Raw genomic sequence first — 25221 nt, 5'->3', positions numbered from 1 at the left:
ATGGCAAGGATGTAGAGATAGTTTGGGGACACATGCAAAAGATGGATGGGGGAAAAGTGTGAAATCGTGATCGTGGGTTCATGTTCTCGTAGGATAATAGGCTCAATCCTGCAGTTGTAGGATCATGTTCTTGGGATTGTGGGATCGCAGACAAAAGTAGTTTTGAAGTGGTTAAAATTGAAAAGCGTTCAAATGGCTAGGAGCATGTTCCCTAAAGATTGACTTGTGTACCTACAACAATGTTAGTAAGCTTCCTACAAAAAGCCATAAGAAAACAAGGTTATTTTGGATAGTTCATCACAAAAGACTTAAAAATTGATTAGATTGACCCAAATGTGGGGTCCCACCGAGCATGCCAAAATGTATCACCTAATTTAGTAGTGCAACATGAATACTAACTATTAAATGAAAGCATTAACAATACTAAACAAACCAACACTTAAGATAGGACCAATGATTATCACCACAAAAGAAAGAAAACCAAGAATGGTAGGCTCCTAATGGTATAACACATGATGAAATAGATTTGTCCTTGATAGGTAGATATGTGTACTCACAACTATGCTCAAGCTTCAAATGGATGGATGGTGTACATAAAGGGTGGTTTCAACAATAGAGTCATTGAGGCATTTTAGTATTATGATGGTATTTTGTTAATTTTTAGGCTCTCAAAATAGCATTATAACATTGCATGAAAGGTGGATGATGTTTTTGAAGGGAGCAGGTTCCATTTATAAGCCAAGGGGTAGAGAGATGGATGGTCAAGATGTAAAGATGATAAGATGGTGAGGGAGGGCTAGGATGCAAGGAGAAGAGAACACATGGATTGTGTTTGTTTAGCACCAATATGGAGGTGACACTTGTCACAAGGTGGATGAGTGTGAGAGGATAGGATATAGCTTGGTCAAAGTAGTAATGAAGGAGGTTGAGTATGTAAGAGGGATGTAAGAGTCATTAAGGGAGGTGTAAGAGATATTTTGAGGATGTAAGAATTATGGTTGAGTTTCTTAACTTTGGCCTAGGCTTAGAAAGTCTTAACCCATGCTTAAAGTTGTGTACATGCTTAGGAGGGGGATTAGGATTAGCTTAGAAAGGGGGTTAGGAGGGCAAGTGGTTTAGCTTTGATGGGATGGGTTAGTTAGGTAGCTAAGTAGGGTTAGTATGGGTGAATGGGTTGGATTAGGGGTTAGGATAGGGTTTAGGAATGCTTTTAGGATTTTAGATATTTTATTAAATGATTTATTCAATAAAATGAGAGTATGGAATTAAATTGAATTTGTTTGAGGATTTATTCAATTTAATAGAGGAATAAGGATTTAATTGATAAATTAATTTTAGGAGATCCTTTGATTTTATCAATTGGACTATAGTTAATTAAATTAATTAATTAACTAGGGCATGATGATTAATTAATTAAATAGAAAATATTTAATCAATAATATCTTAGGAGAATACTAAATATGACTACCTATTGATGTAATCAAATTTAGGTGTCTATAAGGAAGAGTAAAGGCTTTTATTGGAACTATGCTATAGGAGATAAAGGATAGAGTATTCCCTTAGATTTTAGGATGGTTGTGAGGGTCAAAAATTTCATGTTTCCTTGAGGACAAGTCAAAGTTTTAGTTGCGGGAAATGATGAGACCAAAATATGGTCTATTTTATCATTTCATTTTCAGTTGAATTTGCAAACTTTCTAAAAAAATTGATGTTTAAGAACATGATTTCTATGATAATTTTACACAAATGTGTGCATAATTACTTTCCAAGACTAAAATGAATATACTATGAAATGATATGTCATTTGATTACAAAATAGTGAGAATGGTGTTTTTCTTCCTTAGCCAAGTTGGGTAGTTCTCCTACAATAATGTGACATAGGGTAAACTAATTTAGATGACATATTTTGAATTAATCTCTATTTATGTTATTACTTTGGAGGCACTAATATTTTGAAAATTCAAAGGTCAACTAAGAAAATTTAGTAGCCCAAGAAAATGGTGGTAAATTTCATTAATAACCTTCCACAATCACCAAACATTTTGTTCATAACAACCAGTACCCGTTTTTTAGGAAAATGGGAGTCAAAGCAAGAAATCCACGGGTTCTGAGCTCCTAAATTCATGTTCCATTTGGTGCCAAAGTTAATGCATCTCTTGTAGTAGTAAATTCCATCCATTGTTTCAATAGTTGATGAAGTCTAAAATCTAGGAATTTTGTTCTTGTTTTGTGCTTAAATAACTAGAAAACTATGTTCCAGAAGGAGGAAAAATTAATTAGTAGTTTTTAGTAAAAGGAAGAAGTTTTCTAAGTTTTGAGTACTGAATGTAATCTTGTTGTTTATCAGTATGTATGTTTACTATTGTTATGAATAAAAGGATCATTTTAGGTTTCCATCTTTGAGTAGTTCTATTTCAACTCTCTGTGGGGGCCCACACATGAAGTGAACTAATTAATTAGCATAGGATTTACCTTCAGTTCGTAGAACTAGAGTAGACTATGTTGTTCCTATAGCCATTGATAGTAAAATTAGTGGATTTTTCCTACAACATAGGCAGTTGACATAATTCTTAGTTGTTTTGTCATGCTTTGTTAAAATAGATTTGATTCTAAGGTTTAACATAGATTTCCTATAGCATAATCATTTGAATTTTTGTAGAATAATTCTTAAGCTTAGAGAAGTTTGAAGCATATGCTTTGCAGACATCATTTCAATTTTGTGTCCCTAGTTAATAAATTAAATGAGTATAAATGAGTTGGGTTAGAAACACTCAAGATGTCCAATCCTAGATTAAGCAGTCCATTTTTGTAGTATTTTGATCTCTTTCTTTAGCCAAGTAGGTGGCATCAACATCAAATTGCCAAGGCCCACCTAGAAGGATATGAGTTGTATCCATCTCAACAACATCACAAGAACCTTATCCTTGAAATTAGAAATAGAAAATTCTACCCAAGCTTGTTCTATAACTAGATTTTGTTGGTTTTTTGTTAGCCATGAAACATGATATGGGAAAGGGTGTGGTTACTTAGGCAAGTTCAATTTCTAAACCATTTCACAAGAGACAAGATTTTTAGTTGAACTTGATTCAATAAGGAGATTGCATACCTTTCCATGGCATTTGATCTTTGTTTTGAAGAGATTCTTCCTTTGTGGAGGTTCTTGGTTTTGTGGCACTTGAATGAAGACTTGCCTCATCATTAGACATGCTCCTTCTTTTGGTTCTAGTTCTCTTGAAGTATCATTATCTTCTTGTTTATCCTCTTGGACAAGTTGTGCTCTCCTTTCACCTTGGTTATTGTTCCTCTTCTCAGGGCATCTTCTTGCATGATGTCCAAGTTTATTACAATAGTAACATTTCAATGGTTCACTTCCTCTTCTTGAGTTTTCCTTCCTCTATTGAAGGGTCTTCTTCCTCTATAGTTCCCTCTTAAATTAGAGTCACTATTCTCCTTATCTCCTTGGTCAGTATTTTTTCTGCTATTGTTACTACTTTGTCCCTTGTTCCAAGAGTTGTTTTTTCCTCTAAAACTCTTCCCACTATCATTGTTATTTACCTCACCAAATTCTTTCTTTCTCTTCAATATTTCCTCTACCTTAAGTGCCATTTGGTAGCACCTATTGATTGTGGTAGGGCAGTGTAGACTCAATTGTTCTTGAATGGGTATTTTCAATTGATTCATGTACCTTGCTAGCTTCTCTTCTTCATATTTAGTTGTATTGGTCTTCATACATAGTTTCAAGAACTCCTCAATGTATGAGGCCACAACCATGTCCTTTTTTTTTAGACTTTGCTTCCTCCTATGGAGTTGTACCCCATAGTCCTCAAGTACATATGTCTCCTTGACCAATGCTATTATTCTATTCCAAGAACTGGTCATTCTCTTTCCATTCTTCACCCTCTCTGCCTGGATGAAGTTCTACCAAGTTAGGGCTACTCCCTTCAATTTGGATCTTCCAATCTTTACCCTTTTCTTTTTAGGGATGTCTTCACATTCAAAGAATGTGGTTAATGCCTCTATCCAATCCAAGGCTAGATTAGCATTCATATTGCCACTAAAAACTGAAAAATCCATCTTCTCCTCCATGGTCCTCCTTCCCATAAATTTCAAAGCATCTATGAAAGGTCTCATGGTCTACAGGGATGTTTTGAGTAGCATCATCCTCCTCTTCTTCACTCCCTTATTTTCTAGACTCTTCTTTGTCCTTGTCATCAAGATTTTTGGCAAGTTCTTGAAGCCTCTTGGTTAAGGCCTTTTTTGCAACAATTTTTTCTCTCACCATTCCTACCAATTCAATGTTTGTGACCCTTTGAGTGATCTCTTCATTCTCAGGAGTAGACATAGCTCTGATACCACTTTGAAGCAGTAATGCACAATGGAAGCCTTTAAATGGTAGGCAATTATGTGAGTTTGGAACCCTTCAATACCCCAAAGATAGGATCTAAGTTAAGATACTTATCAAAAGTATCCAAAATGGACTCACAACAACTTATCACAACCCCAAAAAGGAAATGAACCTAATCACTAGGCTTGCCAAAGTCCAAAACACCAATAAACAAGGATTCACTAGAAGGCCTACTGAGAAAAAAACCTCCAAACTTCAATGAAATGACACACAGAGCATGGATTTAAATGAAAAAACCCCTTTGGTCTATTAAGGTCTGATTATAGTAGGTAAAATGGTTCTTTTGGATTCAAACAACCTATGGTGTGAAGTTGCAGTACATTGCTATTCCTTGGCTAGTAGCCCTCCCTAAAAGGAAAAGTGATCATAACATGGAGTTCTTCCACATGGAGACCAATTTTAATTTGATATTCTAACAACCTTTGAAAACATATAAAACATGTTAAAACATCAAAACTTGAAGTCAAATGACAGTCACATGGTTGCAGCATTTACGCTGGGCTGCTAGGCCTAATTAGGGTTGTTGTTACACTGTAAGTGCTTTCTTCCTTAGGCCAAAGCACAAGGTGTTTGTTGAAACATGTTGGGGCACACAAAGAAAGTCTAATTCCAAAGTTATAGAATTTTGAATGCTCCCAATCAAAAGTTATAATGACTATTGTAAAATGTTATAAGGTGCATATATGGTGTCAGACACCTAGGGTATGGTGGCAAATCCAAATCACTATTTCTTCATCCTTAGAACTTGAAAAATATTAACATTCATTGAAAAATCTTAGATTCCACCAAGAGGCATCAAATTCCCATGGTGGAAAGTGCCAAAACAATCAGGCCCTAGGTGAAACCCTTATTTTAAGGCTAAAATCTAGGCACTACCGATAAAATGTAGATAACTTGCAAATTATAAATAATTAGAACATGAAACCAAATAAAAATGTAAGATAACTCCTCCTCTAACTCTTGGGGTCATTGGAACATGTCCCAACATCTATAAAAATCCATAAAAAGGGTTGAAACTTGCAAATTTGTAGGAAAAATAGGTTATTTTTATTGATTCTTTGCCAAAAAATACATTCATATGCTATCACCTACCTATAAGGGCTATATAGGATTCTCCGTATGGTTACGAGGTTTCTTTGAACCAACTAGCCATTTAGAAGGATTTTTTTTTTGAAGTTTAAACAACTTTTTGAGCAACTTTGACATATTTTGCAGTTTAGCATATTTGGCAACCAAATTTTGTCCTAGGCCTAATTTTAAGATCCTTAATGGATATAAACATGAAAAACATGAAAATAAACATGAAAATACCTATTTCTAGGGTATAGGATCAAAAAGTGACCAATAGTTAGCCAAGGGCTTTTAAAATGCCAACCCTAGGGCTATGGTCTTACAATGAGATCCACTATGAAATCTATTATTCCTAAGCATGACTAGGGCTATAATGACCTTAGTGTGAACTCATTGATTTATTTTTGATGGTCAAGTGGGTGCTCCTACACCAATGAGGTTGAATCTAATTAAGGAAAATCATAGTGGTGGAATTGTTGGACATTTTGGAATTGTTAAGACATTGAGCTAAAGGAGAAGTATTATTGGCCACACATGTATAAGGATGCTCAAAAATTTGTAAAGACTTGTGGAGTTTGTCAAGTTACAAAAAGAGTGAGTCAAAATACTTGTTTTTATACAACTAGAGAAACCTTGGAGTGACATTAGTATGAATTTTGTTCTTGGATTACCTAAGACAGTAAAGGGGTATGATTCCATATTTATTGTAGTGGATAGATTTTCTAAGATGGATCATTTCATACCATGTAAGAAGACATTAGATGCTAAGCATGTTGTTGAACTAAAGAGATTTTGAGATTGCATAGATTACCAAGAAGTATTATTTATATTAGATATAGTAAGTTTGTTGGTTATTTTTAGAAGACTTTGTCGAAGAAGATGGGTAGTGAGTTGAAGTTTAGTTCTACATTCCATCTACAAACAGATGGATAGATAGAAGTTGTGAATAGAAGCTTGGGTAATTTTCTAAGATGTTTAGTTGGAAATAAACCAAATAATTGGGAGATGGTATTGGCACAAGCTAGATTTGCATACAATAATTCTATGAATAGGAGTATAGGGAAAACACCTTTTGAGATTGTTACTAGATTGTAGCTTAGAGGTATATCAAATTCGAGAGATATTTCTAGTGAAGAAAAGAGAAGTGTTGCAAGATAAGAATTTTATGATTTTTTGAAGTCTTTACATAAGGGATTGAATTTGAGGATAGAAAAAAGTAATTAGAAGCATAAGGAGAATGCTGATTAGTCTAGAAGATATCATAATTTTCAAGTTGGTGATGAGGTGATGGTTCATCTGAAGAAAGGAAAATTTCCTGTTGGAACATACAGTAAGCTAAAGATGAAGAAGTTTGGACCTTATAAAGAAGTTTGATAGTGAAAATTCTTATGAAATTGAGTTACCTAATGACATGGATATATCTCCTATATTCAATGTTGCTAATTTATACAAGTATCATGAATAAGATGATAAAATTATTGTATTAGAGGATTATCCTAAGAAGAAGATTGAAGAAGTTGAATAGATATTGGATTAGAGAGTTGATAAGAGCACAAGGGGAAAATATTATCATGTATATTTGGTGAAGTGGAAGAATAGACCGATGAAAGATGCTTCATAGATTTCTTAATCCAAGTTGTATTCAGCTCAAGTTGTGACATCTCAATGATTTTGGAGAATAATTTGTTCCAACCCTAGTTGTCTGATGCAAGAGTATCCTTGGTTGCCTTGTAATCCTAGACTTTTTTTCATTCTACTAGTTGGTGCAATGTATTTAGTGTTTTTCAAGTTCTTAGTTTGTGTCAAGTGATTCCTTTGGTTCTTGAGTGATTCCTTTGGTTTCCATGTATTCCTTTGGTTGTCGAGTGATTCCTTTTATTGCCAAGTGATCCTTTGGTTGTTGGGTCCTTTGTGGTTACTGAACATGGAAGGATATCAAGTTCATAGTTGATATTGAGTGACTGTATGGATACCAAGCTTGTGTGGTGGCTGAGTGCTAGTATTTTGTGAAGTCTTAATTTGCCAAGTTATCTATGTCTAGTTCTAGTTTGGGATGACCTTTCTTTCATTTAATTTTGGTATAGGTAATTAACAACTGATGTGAGCTAACTTGTGTCTATGCATGCAATTAATGTAGGATTTAATTCTATGATAGATCAACCTATGGCCACACAAGTATTTAAGGAGGTCTAGGATTAAGTTTAGATAGAAAAGGGATAGAGAAAGAGAAGGAAGGATATGGGTCTAGAAGTTTGAACTTGAAGTTGGATTGTGAATTTGAAAGCTATATTTTGATAATTGGCCATAACCTAGAAGGCCTTATAGCTATGCATGTATGCTAGTTATCTTATGAATATATAAGCATTTTGTTCTCTCTCTCCTTGGTGTTTCTCTTCTATTGTGTTTTTTGCTGTGTCAACTCTTGCAGGGTGGTTTAGATAGTTGGGTGTGCCTTTCATCCTAGTTATTTTGTTCCACTCTACACCAACTAACTAATGGTGATACCCACTTTCTATTAGAGATTGGATAGATGAATCCAACATCCAACACCTTCTACAACTTAGTCTTAACTATCTCACACTATGTTAGATTTATTCTCCTTTGAGGCTAATGGAGTGGCAAGATTCCATCATTGATATAGATATTATGGGTGTAGATTTTAGGGCTTAGTCCGACCATATCTTTATAATCCCAAGCAAAGGCATTTTCATGTTGATTGAGGAGCTTGGTTAATAATTCCAATTGTGACTAGGACAACTTGTTTTTTGCATGGAGATTATGACAAGGAGAAAGTTCCATGATATTTTTTAATTCTACCATTAACACTTCTAGTACTAGAATTGTAGCTACTTCACTTGGTAGTAATTGTTCAATTATCTCAAGGCTTTTTGGGTAGACACAGTCTTCATAGGTACATAGCTTTAAGACAAAACTTTCAGTAATATCTCTTGCTACTATACACTCATTGGTAAGAATTCTCTATATTACATCATCTTCCTCCTACATTTTTAGAAAAGAGTTCTTATGCATCACCATGAGCTAGGCTATAGAATTCAACTCTTCCTCTTCATGCTCTAAATTTGGCCAAGTGGTTCTCTCAAGTTTGGTTGGGTTGGGCAGGTGGATATAGTGCTACCTTCCTTATGGTTTGACCATTTGAAATTGTCATATTACTTGATCTACAAATAATTTTGGCATTAGTGGTGTCTAACCAAGGTCTCCCTAATATGACAGGATAGCCAAAAAGTTTCACTTTAGGTGATAGAATAAGAAAATCAGCAGGGTATTCCCATGAAACTAAAGTTACTATCACATCTTCTATGAGACCATCCAAAGTAATAGTTGAACTATCAACAAGTTGTAACACTATGAGAGTTGTCCTTAACCCTTCTATGAATAACCTATGCATTGTATCTTTACTCATCACATTTATTTCTGCTCTCAAATCAACTAAATAATTTTTCACAACTTGTCCATTTATGATCAAATTAACTACTGGACTACCAAGATCTAAATACTTTGGTATCACTACCTTCCCTAATATGATATCTACTAATTTCCCAACAACATGGAATATTTGAGTATCTTTCTTCTTTCACCCTGGCTTCTTAAGGAATGCTTCGTTAATAGCCTTTCCATAAAGAGGGACATCCTTGATAGCTCGGAATAGAGGGACTTGGATGTGCATGTTTTTCAGTTGGTCAACAATATCAAATTTATCTTCCTCTTGGGATATAGATTTCTCTTTATTTATCCTATGTAGAAAGGGATGATTCACTGAGGTTTTGTTAGTAATCCTACTAGGCACATCAGTTGGTGGGTTGGTATTTGGCAATGTAGCTTTTGGAAGTGGTGTTGTAGGAGTGTCTATAACTTCCATGATAATAGGGTATTCTAGTGTACGTAGAGATGTACCAAATCTCAAATGGATATCATATATCTCTACTAAATAAGTAGGGCACTATTGAGTATCAGTAGTGTTTTGTTGCTATTGTTGCTTATTGTTTGGAATTGGCTGAGATTGAGTAGGCAAGTGGGTTGGCTTAGGATTAGCATTATTTGTTGTAGGAAGTCGCATTATTGCAAGTTGTTGCATTGGAGGTAGTAGGTGTTAGTTACTAGGATTTTGGTTAGACCACTGTGGAGGCCCCCTCCATTGGTTGTTTTGCTACCAATTTCCTTGCGGTGGTTTCCATTGATTTGGCCACTAGTTATTTTGCTATTAGACCACTTGTTGTTTTTCTAATTTTTTCATTGATCATTTTTTTGATTAGGACATTGGTTATTTTTCTAGTTTTTCTAGGGATATTGGGAGTACTAAGAAAGGTTTTGATAACTTTGGTTGTCCCATTGATTATTGTAAGGATTTGAAAAAAGTAGAGGATCTTGAAGCATACCTTATCTTGAAGCCCATGGTCAACATTGAGCAATGAAAAACACTTGATCATTGTCCCCATATATCTTTTTGTACTCTATTAGAAAATGTTGATTTTCTAGGTTGGATACCAGCTTACATGTGTAGTCTTTCTTTTTTTTGTGGTAGTGATGATAGTACTCTACCAATTGTGATTCAACCTAATATATGAATATCCTTCAAAGATGCTTAGAGGATTCTTCTAGAGAACTAAATTTTGGAGATGTGAACCCATTATGAAGGAAAAATAGTGCTAAAAGCCTTAGGTAGGAAGTAGAAGAACAAAGTATGCAAGCTAGCCAAAGGATTAATTCCTTTCTTATGATTCCAAATAAAAGGAAAATGGGTTTGCAAAAAATATGAGTGTCTCTCTTTCTCTCCCACATGTGTTAATGTCATCTACATTTTGGATTTGGAAAAAAAGTGAGGCACTTCACATAAAGCTAAGAATTTGTGTTATTGAGTGACTTTAGTCATATCACTTTAAGTAAAGTAAGAATACTTTCAAGAACTTAGCATTTTATGTGTAAATAAACATAAATTTTAAATAGCAGTGACTCATGGAATTAAATGAAATTTTTTTCATTATAATAATTGGCTGGACTTAATTACATTCATGTGGTTCCAACATTTTAATTCCTAAAGTTATTTCATCAAAATTGCATGTAATTGGTTTCCTCAAGTTTATTTAAATGGTTATTTATCAAGAACTGCATCCTATGCAATCATAGCGAATGACAATCAAAGTTGTTGGTTATGATATGTTAATTGGCTTAGAGAGTGAGTTAAAGATCTTATAGATACATCCTTCAAATCATATAATCTAGGCGACCTTCATCGAAGACTTAAAACTCAACCCATTCACCCAATTACTCAGAAGCTCAAAGAGAGTGGATTGGTCAAAGCAACTAGTTTTCCAATGGTAGTTCATGCACCTGAGTTGGTGAAGGAATGTTTAGAGAGATACAATGTGGAAACAAAATAGATTGTGTTTCTTGATCAATCCATTCTCATATCATTTAGTAAGATAGTGATGCAGTCAACATTTGGTATCCCCATGAAGGAGAAATATTGTGATGTTGGTTTTGGATCCTTCACATGCATGTTCAATGGAAATAAGACCCATAGATGGGAAGACATGCAAAGGACCTAGTTCCATACTACCCACTCAAAGAAGAGAAAATTGCCAAAAACTCTATTTGGCACAAATCTAAAGTGAGAGATTGTGGATATCCTCCCACTCTTGCTTAGGATCAAAGGAAAATAGGAGATTTTGGAGTTCATCGAGCACCACTTTTTCCTAGTATAAGAAATCTATGCTAAGGATATGCAGATCAACTAGGCACAAATCATCTTTGATAAGCTCACTTCATGGTTGAATTCTACCAGAGGATTTAAGCAATTCGACATGTCCTTTTATTTGATCTATGCTCCAGCAACATACCACTTGTGGTTTGGTCTCCCAAGCATCCCAAATTATGATGAGAGTACCAAAGTCTATGAATTTCATTAACATCTATAGCTCCAAAAAAGATATGAGGAATATGTAGTTGTTAATGATTCTTTTAGAATGAAGTTTTACAGAGAATTGCAAGGATTCCTTGAAAAGAGGTTCTCGGTAGAGGAAATTTTGGCTATAAGCCAATTCTAATGCTCATTCATCTAGTTTTTGAGTTTCTCCTATTTGAAAATAGGAGGCTATGATGGATTTCCCAAGAGGCTGCCCAGATATCTAGAGGAAAAGCTGTTCTAGTTGAGCTATGTCAACAAATTCTGGAAGTGAACACCCTATGTTCAAATGTGAAGAAGATTGTTGGGATTCCATTCCCTATAGTGGTAGGCCTGTATTCATGTGCCTCCAAATTATATGCTCAAAATGTGGTAAATATTTTTGAGAATAAGATTAAATTGTTAGATTATGAGGTTCTTAAGCCTCAATATGATCTAGTTAACTTTGTAAGGGATCATTTGAAGTTGGGATATGCCTTATCCTAGATATTGAAGATTTTTGGTCTAGGTGTTTTAATGAGTACCAAACTTGGGAGAGATTTTGGTCAAGGCTAACCATTGATGAAATAAAATTATATAATGATTCTATGGATGTTTCTAACCTTGCAGATGATGGAGCTTACATGCACCCCGCATCTTATGAAAAGATCAAGGGCACACCAATCTTGTAGATCCCACCTGCAGACCTAGTCATTGACACCATGGAGGTTCTCATGAAGGGTATAATCAAGAGAACATACAAGTGGGTGGAGTGGACCTAAGAAAAGAAGAAAATGACTAGAAGCACTTTTTATACAGGTGGAGTATCTGCTAAAGCCACCTAGTCAGCTACAACAACCACTACTATAGCCACTACATCAACATCTACAAAGCCATTACAATCTATTGGCCAAGGTGGAGACTAGCCTCCAAAAAATAATGTTCCACTCACTCCCACCATTGCAACTAGCCCTCTTATAAACATCAGGAAGACTGGAGAAAAGGACAATGACAAGGATAAAGGGAGGGAATAAGAAAAATTAGTTGCTAATCCATCCTCCCCTATTCAAGTAATAAATTTGGATGGGGATACTAACCCCATGCATGGCTAGGAATAGGAAGCATCTCAACAAGGGGATACTCTAGCCCTTTTAATAACCAAAGTAGTTGCCTTCCCTCTTGCTTCCCAAAGTGAGACAACCCAATTGATTTTGAGGAAGTTGTTTGACCCCTCTGCACTACAACCTGTTCATCTTATAGGTGAATAGGAAATAAACATATGATAACTTATCAAAGTGCAATGTTATTCATTAGTCAAATGCTTTGATTCATAACAATAATTTTCCATAAAATGATGCCAAATACATAATTGAAGACACATTTATAATATCTGATATAGTGCTCATGAAATGAAGAACCATGTCTACACTAGTAGCCATATAACTACCTTATTTGTTAGACAACATCATCCTCCCAAAAAGGAAAACTCACCTCCCGGTGACTCAAAACTAAAAAATTAGGAGACAACATACAAACATAGAAAAAAAATAGACTAGGGAGGAGGTTGCATCCCTAGAGTCTTCAATTACTGGTGTAACTTAAAAACTTGATCAATGTGTTTCCATAAGTCCTTTTGTTTCTATATGTTAACTTCCATCACCTCCTTTAAGAAAAGTGTTACCTCTATGGCTTGAACTTGGGCCCTTTGCAATCCTTGTTCAGCCACCTACAATTCTTGTTTGGCCTTTTCCTTATCTCACAAGAGCATTGCTTTCTCAGCCACCCATGTTGCCTGTTGGCTAACCAATTTAGTAGCTAACCTCTCTTGAGATTCTACCTCATCTACCTTGGACCTCACAATTGAAACCGTCTTTGCTTGCCTATCTACCTCTACATGTTTATGAGCTTAGTAGATGTCTTTATATACCCCTACTATCTCATATGAAAGCTTCTCTATGGTAGTTTTACATGGTCCCAAATTAGGATTTGTAGCCTAATCAACCAACACCTCTAGTGTTTCCATGGTTGTCCATCCTATGGTCTCAATGAAAGAGCAAAAATCTTCTAGAAAGACCCACCAAATATAGGCTCAGACCAACTACAACTCCCTCCTATGGTTCAATGCCTAATGCCAAAAAATTTGACCTCTCTCTAGCATAACCTCCATGGCTCTAATGTATGCCCTAGTCTCTCCTCATCTAACCCATAATCCTCTCTATCCTTAGTGTCAACATCCTGCTCCATATTTGTATTCATCACTACCTCTTCTATGGTAGCCACATTTACATCTAGTGTAGCCTCATCATCTCTAGACACATCCTCGAATTGTGGTACTCTCACCTCCTATGGTGGTAACATGGTAGATACTCCTAGGGATACCTCTCCCTACCTAAGGGACTAAATGGAGGAGCTGACATCTATAGGAATGAATCAAAATTATTGTCTCAAAAATGTACTAGCTCAGTCCATCACCCCAACATTCACTGATTGTGTTGTCTAGGTTATTCCAACACTCTCAACTAGTTGGGTTGGCTATGTTGGGTAAGTTGTCTAGGCTTTAGTCAACAAAAATAAAGCTATGGTGATAACAACATTAGAGCCAATCACATCTAGTCAAACTTGAGGCGTTGCCTCTATTGCCTACATCTCCACTAACCCTACTATCGATACTATTGATACTAAATTTGGTGGTACTATATCTACTAAGATGTTTCATGGAGTCATAAAATTTGTAGTTTCTGTCATGGTCATGGGCTGAGTCATGAGAACTAGTGCATGCCTCTGGTCAAATGGAGGAATAAGTAGGGTGGTGGCTATCAAGTGAACCCAAGTTGACAATTGGGGAGGCATGAAAAGTGTGGACCCTCGAACTGTTGCATGACATGTAGCTTATTTTGATGTACTCTCTTCCTCTAAATGAGTCTCACTACCCTATTTAGTCTCCTCTCTTCTATTGTTAATGTCACTATACACATCTAAACCCTACAATATCCCTTCTAACTGGTCATTGTGCCACACATGTCCAAATGCCTCTAGTAAAATACTAGGGGTTCTCTTAGCCTCAATTTCCCTCTTGGTGGGACTTCAAAATTATCAGCTAGAACTTGATGGAGGGCTACTTCCAAAAACAAACTAATGGCATGATGCAACATATAAAATGTCTGATGTTGTAATGTCATGATCTCCTCCATTCTATCTAGGAGGACAATGGCCCAATCATAAATAGTACCATTCATGATGCCATTCATGATGCCTACTCGCCTTGGTTAACCTTCTTTTTATGACATCAATAATACATATCCAATGGCCCTATCAGATGAAATCCTGCCATAGTCCTCAACTCTTGGTACCTCATACAATGGACTTAAATTCATCTAGTGTGAGGTCACATCCCACCAATCCTACCCAAAACTCCTTATGCTGTTGTGGAAGTTTGTGGTTTGTAGTCACCACTTTGTGACCTCCTTGTCTAGGAATGCCAAGAACCTTGTTGAAATCTTGGGCTTTGAAGGAGACTATCATATGATGCTTCTTGTATACAAATGTGCTTTTTTTGTTGTGCATGTTGTAGGTTTCGATCATAGTTCTTAATATTGTCTCAAACAACCTAATAGATAACATGGGGAGTTTTATTTCCTAATGTACTTGGGCATAGATCAGAGTTTTCTTGATTAAGTCTATCTCTAATGTTTCTTACCACCATGTTGTATATGTGAAAATGTGGCCTATGCTAATACACACACTTCAACATGGTCATTGTATGTAGATTCATCCTGGAATGAACATTGGATTGTTCATCCGAAAATTAGCTGGAAAAGCAACCTATTGCCTTCTATCTAAAGGGAATTGCTTGTCAGATATCCTCAGATTTGAGGTGTTTAAGCAACCAAACCCTATAAGAATGAAGGATTTGAAAGAAAAATGCGACTAGTCTATATGAGAATGCAGATTAATCTAGAATGGAGTATGCACATTTAATCTAAGAACATGTAAAAGAAATTATACTAAATGTATGCATATTAAATCTATATGAGAATTAAAATAGAAAATGAATATGAAAGTAGGGAGCTCAAATGTATGCACAATCCAACAGTAATTCGATGCAAATTCTCATTCAACCTCCTCTCAAAATGAAGAGATGAGGGTCTCTTAAATAGACTTTTTTGGAATCCATCAATGGTTGAGATCGATTTCAATCAATAGTCAGGATTAAAGGTGAAGTTCAGTCATAAAGGAAGATTTCCAAATTAAAGGGAGTTAACTGATTTAATTTGAGTAGAATAAGGAGTTAACTGATTTAATTTGAGTAGAAAAAGGAGTTAACTGATTCAATTTGAGTAGAAAAAGGAGTTAACTGATTTAACTCATTTTTTATCAATAGTGAACTGGAAATTTCCCTTTTTGAACTGAAGAGAGATTTTGCTAAAATATTTAATTTAATAAAATGAGATATGCTCTCATAATTACCTTTTCTATTTAATTAAATAATCTTTTAATTAATTTAGAGGCATTTTTCTTATTTAATTAAATAACTTCATTGAATTAATTAGGAATGGCTTCCCATTTAATTAAATAATTTTGTTTAATTAATTAAAATAGGCACATTTATTAAATTAAATAAATTTAATTCTGTAGTACATTAGTCTTTAGGATATAATTTAATTTAATTAAAGTATAAATACTTAGTAATTAAATTAAATATTAATCAATAGGTTTAATGCGACTAACATGAGTATGTACTATAGAAATTAAATAAGAAATATGATGAATGCAAATTAGGGTCTTCTACATCTGACAATTAAGTCAAGTAGCAAATAGCAGAATGAGAATTGCCTATTAGAATAGACCTTTAGGATTGGCTAAAAATAGACCAGAATTGGTATCATGGCAATGAGCCAATTTCGGGGTATTACACATCTCTACCACTCACTACCATTCAACCCTTCAAATTGAACTATGAGATGTGACTAGTCAACCTTCACCTTCTACTTCTAGTTGCTTGATGTTGTTGGCCTTGCTACATAGACTCCTAAGGCCAACACCCATGCATTCTCTTCCATCTTGACACTATGCTCCTTTAGTTGATCCTTCTATTGTCTTCTAGGAGAAAGTTGCTGCTATCCTAAGTTGGCCTACACCTACCACATCTAGTGAGGTAAGAAGTTTCCACGGTTTGTCTCAATTTTATAGGAAGTTCATTAGGAACTTTAGTGGTATTTGTGCACCATTTCTTGATACCATAAAGGGGGGAGTCAAGTCCAAGTTTAGGTGGACAAGTATAAGGAAAGAGGGGGATAGGGAAAAAAAATGAGAGTTAGAGTTTTGAGATTCTTGAAGGGAAAATATCTCAAGGACTCTCTGGCAGCAGCCAAAGAGCCAAGCATTGTAAAAGCCTGGTTAAGCATTAATGAATAGTTTTTTTTGTGTGCAGTTTTGTTTTGTTCCTATCGTTTTGTTCTTCTCTTTATGCATTCGATTTTGCTTTAGATCTCTATTGAATGAGCATGGAAAAGAGTGATCATTGTTTATTGGCAAAGAATATTGGTTTCAAAACTGTTATTGGAACCACGAACCAGCTTGGAAAAGTTGAGGAAAGCTGAGCATGAACGACATCAACACATTAATTGGAGAAACATTTTGTTACAAAAATTTGGGTCTTCTTGCGAGGGTCATCTCTCACAAACCCACTGTTGGATTTCTCTCCATTTTTGATATGTTTGAAAGAACCTAATTGCGCAGCTTCTCACTGGAGAAATTTGGCAGATGTTATGTCTATAAAAAGTTATTAAGGTCTGTTTACGAGTCTATGAAGAGAGGCAGCTTAAGTGTAGAAAGGTGGCAGCATTATTATTAAGGTGGTAAACAATATAGATTCAAATGCTATGATAATTAGAGTTTTATTTCTATAAGAATAAGCATAATGGAGCTAAGGTGATTAGTATGGTATTATCATAGCCCAATAATGTCCATCGTTAGGCTGATAGTGAGTATGACAACCCAAGAAACCTGAGAGCAATGCCAATTAGATTGAAGATTCAGTTATGAAAATGATTTAAGTCTGAAGATTGAAGCACCGGACAGACATTTAGTTGGTCTTTTCATTGAACATGGGGTGGAAGCATTTTTTTGTTACACCAGAGTGGTATCAGAGCTAGCGAATGGTCTGGTGACATTGTAGTGGGAAGAAGCATAAATGGTTGCATTAATCCATCAAGCTGCAAGAAGAACGAAGAGAGTTCTTGGGAAGGTCTCAAGCGGAGATCTTGGTATTGTCTCCATGAGGATGAAGCTGGGTAGAAGGTGCAAGAAGCAACCACTGAGCAAGAGTGGGAAGCATCTTCCAGAATCTTCGATGGCTACGATGACCGTATAGTAGCAGTATGAAGAATGGTGGACAGCAATGACAATGCAAGGATGTCATCAGAGTGACACAACGAAAGCTAAAGAGTGAAAGACCACGAAGAAGAAGCAAGCACATTTCCTTGGGACAAGGAAATTTGTCAGTCTGGGAGTTTGATGGGAGACCCCTCCAACATGGCCAATCATGGCAAGAGTTTGCAATAGTGGAAAAATTTCAAATCTGGGAACCATGGGGTACAAATTGTTTATGAAGTAGCAATATTATGTTTTAATGGTGAAATATAGCATTAAAATGTGTTATAACGGCATTTCCCTTGTATTAGGAAAGAGATATTTATGAGGAGACAATAATGCATTAAAATAGGAAATATGGTTTTGTAACCATAACTATGTAACCGATTGCAACTCTTTAATAGAGAGCAAGTATAAGGAAAGAGGGGGATAGGGAAAAAAAATGAGAGTTAGAGTTTTGAGATTCTTGAAGGGAAAATATCTCAAGGGCTCTCTGGCAGCAGCCAGAGAGCCAAGCATTGTAAAAGCCTGGTTAAGCATTAATGAATAGTTTTTTTTGTGTGCAGTTTTTTTTTGTTCCTATCATTTTGTTCTTCTCTTTATGCATTTGATTTTGCTTTAGATCTCTATTGAATGAGCATGGAAAAGAGTGATCATTGTTTATTGGCAAAGAATATTGGTTTCAAAACTGTTATTGGAACCACGAACCAGCTTGGAAAAGTTGAGGAAAGCTGAGCATGAGCGACATCAACAAATTAATTGGAGAAACATTTTGTTACAAAATTTTGGGTCTTCTTGCGAGGGTCATCTCTCACAAACCCACCGTTGGATTTCTCTCCATTTTTGATATGTTTGAAAGAACCTAATTGCATAGCTTCTCACTGGAGAAATTTGGCAGATGTTATGTCTATAAAAAGTTATTAAGGTCTGTTTATGAGTCTATGAAGAGAGGCAGCTTAAGTGTAGAAAGGTGGCAGCATTATTATTAAGGTGGTAAACAATATAGATTCAAATGCTATGATAATTAGAGTTTTATTTCTATAAGAATAAGCATAATGGAGCTAAGGTGATTAGTATGGTATTATCATAGCCCAATAATGTCCATCGTTAGGCTGATAGTGAGTATGAAAACCCAAGAAACCTGAGAGCAATGCCAATTAGATTGAAGATTCAGTTATGAAAATGATTTAAGTCTGAAGATTGAAGCACTGGACAGACATTTAGTTGGTCTTTTCATTGAACATGGGGTGGAAGCATTTTTTTGTTACATCAGGCTGCATACTAACTGATTAACTATCCCTTATTTTGTCTTTATAGTAAAACAATTAGGTTTTGCTTCCTAATGGTAATGCTCCTTCAGATAGTATTGGCTTCCATAGAATGATATTATTTTCTTCTTCTTTCCTTATTGGATTATAATCTATGATTCCTCTATGGATGGGTGGATTACAATCTCTAATTTCTCTCCTTAATCATCCTTTATCATGCAATTTCTATGAAGTTTCTCTGTGATAGGCCTCGATGGAGTTCATCAACACTTGATTTCCCTTGTTGCTCTCTCTACATGCTTGTTTATAGGGGTTTGACCTCTTTTCCTTCTACTTGTCTACATGAGTTCCTAACATACATGGTTTAGCATTCCTTTCATCTTACCACAAAAGTCTTCATAAACCTTTTTATTTCTATCTTTTTCCATGGAAGCCTCTTATACATATTGTTCACAAGGCTTTCTAATTTTATATCTTGTCAATCTCCACGGTAGCCTAGTGTCTATAGGACTCATGTTGTCCACAAGAAACATGTTGTCCATGGGATACATGGTGTCCATAGGACACATGTGTCTATGGTTGCCACTTGTCCGCAAGACACTTTGGCGTGGCTTTTTCTAAATTAAAAAAGAATTGTTTTTAATTTTTTAATTTTTTAATTTTGTTAATTTTATTTTTTCAAAAAAGAAAAATAAAAATTCCTAAGTCTAATTTTTGGTGATCCCTTTTTGTCATTCATGATAGATCTTTAGCTTCAATCCATTAATGGCATTAGGGATTACTTGCCCAACCAAGGTCCATAATTTTATCAAACCATTGTTGCCAAATTTTCTAATTTTATATGGTTCAAGCCATTTGACCTTGAATTTTCCTAGTTTTACCTCATTGTAGCCATAGTATTAAAGCACCAATTGTCTAGGCTAGGACCTTGTTCTTTTCAAATGTTTTTTGTGTCATGCCTTTCAATGGGTCTGTGCCACCTCCATCACCCATTGCATTACTAATTTGTGTTCATCCAATCTATTCATTTGATATAGGTGTTCACATAGACTCTCCATATCTCTGAGTCTATTTTCAATTGTAATCTGAAGGCTTAGGACCATGAATCTAGTTAGCACCACAGCTTCTTGTCCAAACATTAACCAGAATGGTGTTTGTCTAGTTGTGACTTTAAATGTTGTGTGGTATGCCCATAACACTAAGGGCAATTTTTCCTCCTAGATTTCTTGTTCTACCCCAGATGATTTATATATGATGGCCACAAGAATTTTGTTAGTCACTTCCTCCTGGTCATTGGCTCATGGGTAATATGGACTTGACAATGAATAAAAATTCATGAATTCCATCGTTAGTAATTTGATCACATGATTCACAAAGTGACCTTGTCTGTCACTTGTTAACAAGATGGGTATGCCATATTGTGTGATAATATTTTCATACAAAAACTTTGTTGTACTTATTGTAGAGTTGTTGATAATTTCTCGTGCTTCAATCCATTTTTTTAAATACTTAGTGACCAACACCATGTATCACAAATGTTGGACCCTACTCACCTCCAATGGACCTACAAAGTATAGTCCCCAATGATCAAACAACTCTTCAAAGTGGGATGGGTTTAATGACATGAAGTCTTACTTGAGTGGTTTTTTAGCTCTTTGGCATATATCACAACTTAACACCCATTCTCATGCATTTTTGTAAAGTGTGGGCCACCATAATATCACAAGGAGGACCTTCTATGCCATTATGTTGGGTCCTATGTGGCTTCCTATCAGACCTTCATGTACTTGCCTTAGAACACTCTACACTTATTTTTCCATTATACAACACCTCAAAACTTTGTCGGGGCCCATCTTATATAGGAGACCATTTATTAATTAGAAAGTTTGGCTCCTTAACACTAGCTTTCATTGTTTTCCTGGTAGCATCTCCATTAAAAATTGAGATGTGGATAGATATTCCCCAATAGATTTGTACCATCCAAGAAGAATGGTGATCTTGAACAAGTGTGAATCCAAAAAATCATCATTGACCCCCCTTCTAGTGGCTCTCCAAACTTAATTTGGGAGAGCTAGTCCACAATTATGTGACTCTTCCTGGGTCACATAATAATGGTGAAAGTGAATTCCTATAGTAGTAACAAGCATTTAGTAATCATGCCTTAGATAATTGGTTTGTTCACTGAGTACATCAATTTCTAGTGGTCCACATAAAAGGTGAATGGAGTAGCTAAGAGGTAATGTTGAAATTTTTGTACTAAGTACACCATCTTAAGGGCCTCCCTTTTAGTGGTGCTATAATTCTTCTTGGCACTTGAAAGGAATTAGCTTGCAAAATATACTAGGCGATCTAGGCCATAGTCACTAGTTTGTGCCAAGGTTGCACCTATGGTGAAGTTAGAAGCATCCACATGGACATGGAACTCCTTTTCCTAGTTTGGGTATGCCAAGATGGGCACCCCCAATAATCTATTCTTCAACTTTGTGAAGGAAGTCTCCTACATAGAGTTCCAGAAGTATGGTTCTCCCTTCTGTATCAACATGTCTAAGGGAAGATAAATTAGAGAATAGTTCTTTATAAACCATCTATAGTATCCAATGTTCCTGGGAAAAGACTTGACTCTAGTTAACTCTATTGGGGTTTCCATTTCCATAATCACCCTTACATTTTTCAAGTCAGTCTTCAATCCTGACTTGCAAACAATGTGCCCAAGTACTTTTCCTTGAAGAACCATGAACTGACACTTTCTAGGTTCCACTACTAGCCTTTACCACTAACACATCTTGATACATTCTTGAAGCACCTTCAAGTGTTTCTCCTATCCATTGAAGATGGACCAATCATCCAAAAATTCTTTGAACTTGCCTATTGACATTTTATAAAATATTTATAAAATAATTCTCTGAAATGTATCAAGTGTGTTACACAATCCAAAGGGCATCTAGTTATAGGAATATACTCCATCCTCCACTACAAAGATAGTTTTCAATTTATCTTCTTTATCAATGGAGATCTGGTTATAGCCAGAGATTAAATCCATGAAGGAGCACATCTCGTGTTCTGCCACTTCTTCTAGGATTGTGTCTATGAATGGGATGGGGAAGGGATCTTTTATTGCAATGAAATTTAGGCACTAAAAGTCTACACATATCTATATTTGGATCCTATCCTTCTTCATGGATATCACAATTAGTGATAGCCACTCACTTGTTTGGACTTTGAATATTATGTTAGCTTCTAGCATTCATTGTATTTCATCATCTACCCATGTTGTGTAGTTCTTGTTTATTCTGTATGGTCCCTTCTGCATAGGTATGGCTCTAGGTACCAAAGGTATGTGATGAATGCACATCTATTGTAGAAACCTTTTTAAATCCTTATACGTCCACAAAAATACATCTTTATACTCCATAAAGATTTTAAATGTTGCTACCTTGAGTATGTGGTTCCAATCATCTTCAAAAAATATGTTCCTTAGATTCTCCATGTCACCAAGATTGGTAGCCTCCACTAATGGCTCTTTATATCTAATAGTTTTCCCTTCAAAGAGATGAGTAAGACTCTTATTGATCTTTGTGTTACCTTCTTTGTATTCCCTAAACACTGATGGAGATACCTCCTCATCTTTAGGTTCCTTGATGCCAAGCATGTAAAATGAAAGAGTTTGTAGTCTTCCATTTTCCCATGAAAATGTCCATTCATTGAACTTGTTTCATCTCCCAAACATTCCTCTAATTCCAAAACACCTTCATCATTTAGATCCATATGGGTTCTTCCCTCATCCATCTGATGTTCCCCATCTGACATAGAATCCAACGATGATTCTATTTCTTCACTTACTATCAGAGTACAGAGATTAATGGAAAATTTATACCCTCTACTTTTCATTGAAAAAATATTTTTCTTCCAATTGTGATTCACCTTTGCTACCACAAGCCATCCTCTTCCAAGAATGGTATCATATCCCTTTTTCTTCAAGGAAATGACCATGAAATCAAGTACAAATGGTAGTGTCTCGATGGTTACCTATTAAGCCATCAGGGCCCTAGGGGCTTTATCCCCTATTGGTCTGTGTTGAGAAACTTGAATGTGGGTGGCCATAGGGTAGGTTTTCCCAATTTCTTCCATGTCTCCTTGGGGATAACATTCACCTTGGAGCCACCATCCACGATGGTATCCATTAGGATGGTTCTAAGGAATCCCATCTCGACCATTGCAAGGTGATGGTCATTGCTTACTATTAAAAATGTGGGATTTATGGCCGACCCTCCTAGTAAAGTTAGTTGTTCCTTCATCTCCAAAGGGTTTGTGTAGGCATTCAATAAGGACATCCTTAATTGTAGTACTATTTATAAGAGGTCTTGAAGTCTAATGGATACCTCCATTTGCAACATTTGGTTCACCATAGTACCTTTGATATCTTTTCTATACTTCATTTTTCTTTCTATTTCTTCTCATGCCTCTCACACTCTCTGCTTCTTAGTGTGGGGATTAGGATACATTTCTTTCTTAGCCTAGTTGTAGGTGAGAACAAGAATTTTTCCCTCATCAATGTTAAGGAGGTTCACCTATTTTGGGTAGTTGGCATCTTCTTAGTCCCCTAGACCACACCATCGACATAATTTTTTAGGAGTTTCATTCTTTAAGAAATATCTAGTAAAGTGGCTGCATTGACTACATGCACAAAATTGGATTATTGGCCTTCCCTATCTCCCTGAGTGGTTGTTTCTATGGCCATCAGATGTGACATTGTTGTTGCCCTGGGTCTCATTATTAGTGCTATAAGTGGATGGTTGTTCTTGTGTGAAGAGTATTTGTTGGCTTCTTGTCTTCATGTTGAATGGGTACTCCTTTCTATAATGACCCAAGACTTGAAAAATATTGCACATTCCCTTTTTAAGGCATTCTCCCTTTGTGTTTCCTTTCTCTTTACAATTTATACATCATATTTCACCCTCCTCTATATGGCTAGTGGTTTTGTTCATGGATTTGAACTCCTTCCACATCTACTCCATGTCCTTTTGGAGGGTCTGTATTTTCTTGTTGGGTTCCTCATCATTTTCTTCACTACTTTCCTCTTTAGAGGACTCATCACTCTTAGAAGAGAATGAGGATTTACTTTTCTTATTCTTTTTTTTCTTTTCCATCTTGTCCTCACTTTCTAATTTCATGGCATGGTCATAGGCATCTATGTATGATGTGGGTGGGACTATCTTCATCTTTCTTCTCACTGCCTCACATAGTCCTTCTACCAAACACCATTTCTTTAGTTCATCAACCAGTTGAGTATCCATTTTTCTAAGAATATCCTTGAGCCTTTGGTTGTAGGATCGCATAGTTTCCTTTTTTCCTTGTTTGCAATTGTAGATCATGACAACAAGCTCATTGTCATCCTATAGCAGTCAAAATTCTATGTGAAATTATTTATTTAGATCATCCTATGTTGTGATCTTTACCTTTTCCATGTTAGAAAACCAATCCACCACCACTCCTCATAGGTTGGCTGGAAACTGGTTCTACTAGTCATTTGCATCAATGACCAAGTTGGCGGTCCATATGCTTTTGTGTGTATGACAATGAGATACAGGATCTTCCTTCCCATCTCCTATGAACTTTGCAAGTTTTTTCTTCTAAGAAATTCTAATTATCATCCTTTGATGACCACTCAATTATGTCCCAGAACTATTAGGAGTTGGTCCTAGTCGGTTACTTTGACCACTGTGCAGTGTCCCTCTGACACTTTCTTGTGCCCTGGTATCTTCCATTGGCCTTGCCTCCTTTCCTACTTATTCATGAGTTCTCTTTCATAGTGATGTATAGGATGAATGTAGAAATTATTTTTTTTGTCTCCTTGAGCATAGTTAATTTGTGCCATGTTTCCTTGAGCAACTCCTCATTGCTCCATATTTTCCATTTTGATGAATTGTGGCACCCTTCCAAGGCTCCTACACCTCCCACACCTTCTACCACACTTGGTGATTCCTTTGACTACCCCACAATCCATTCTTTAGCAAGTTTTCTTAGTCACCACCTTCATTTGGCTTGGATTAAATTTCCCCACATAGATTGTAATTCATCAACATCCTCCCTCAAGTTCCTTTCTAAGAGATTGGAAATTTGACATATTCCATTATATAAAAAACAAAAAATAACACTCTTTTATTTATTTAATATGTATACATCATGTGTCAACTCATATGATA

Source organism: Cupressus sempervirens, chromosome 3, assembly GCF_028749045.1.
Source record: "Cupressus sempervirens isolate cs-2001-9-10 chromosome 3, ASM2874904v1, whole genome shotgun sequence".
Classification (NCBI taxonomy): Eukaryota; Viridiplantae; Streptophyta; class Pinopsida; order Cupressales; family Cupressaceae; genus Cupressus; species Cupressus sempervirens.
The sequence above is the reverse complement of the archived record's forward strand: the minus strand, read 5'-3'. Positions refer to the sequence as shown.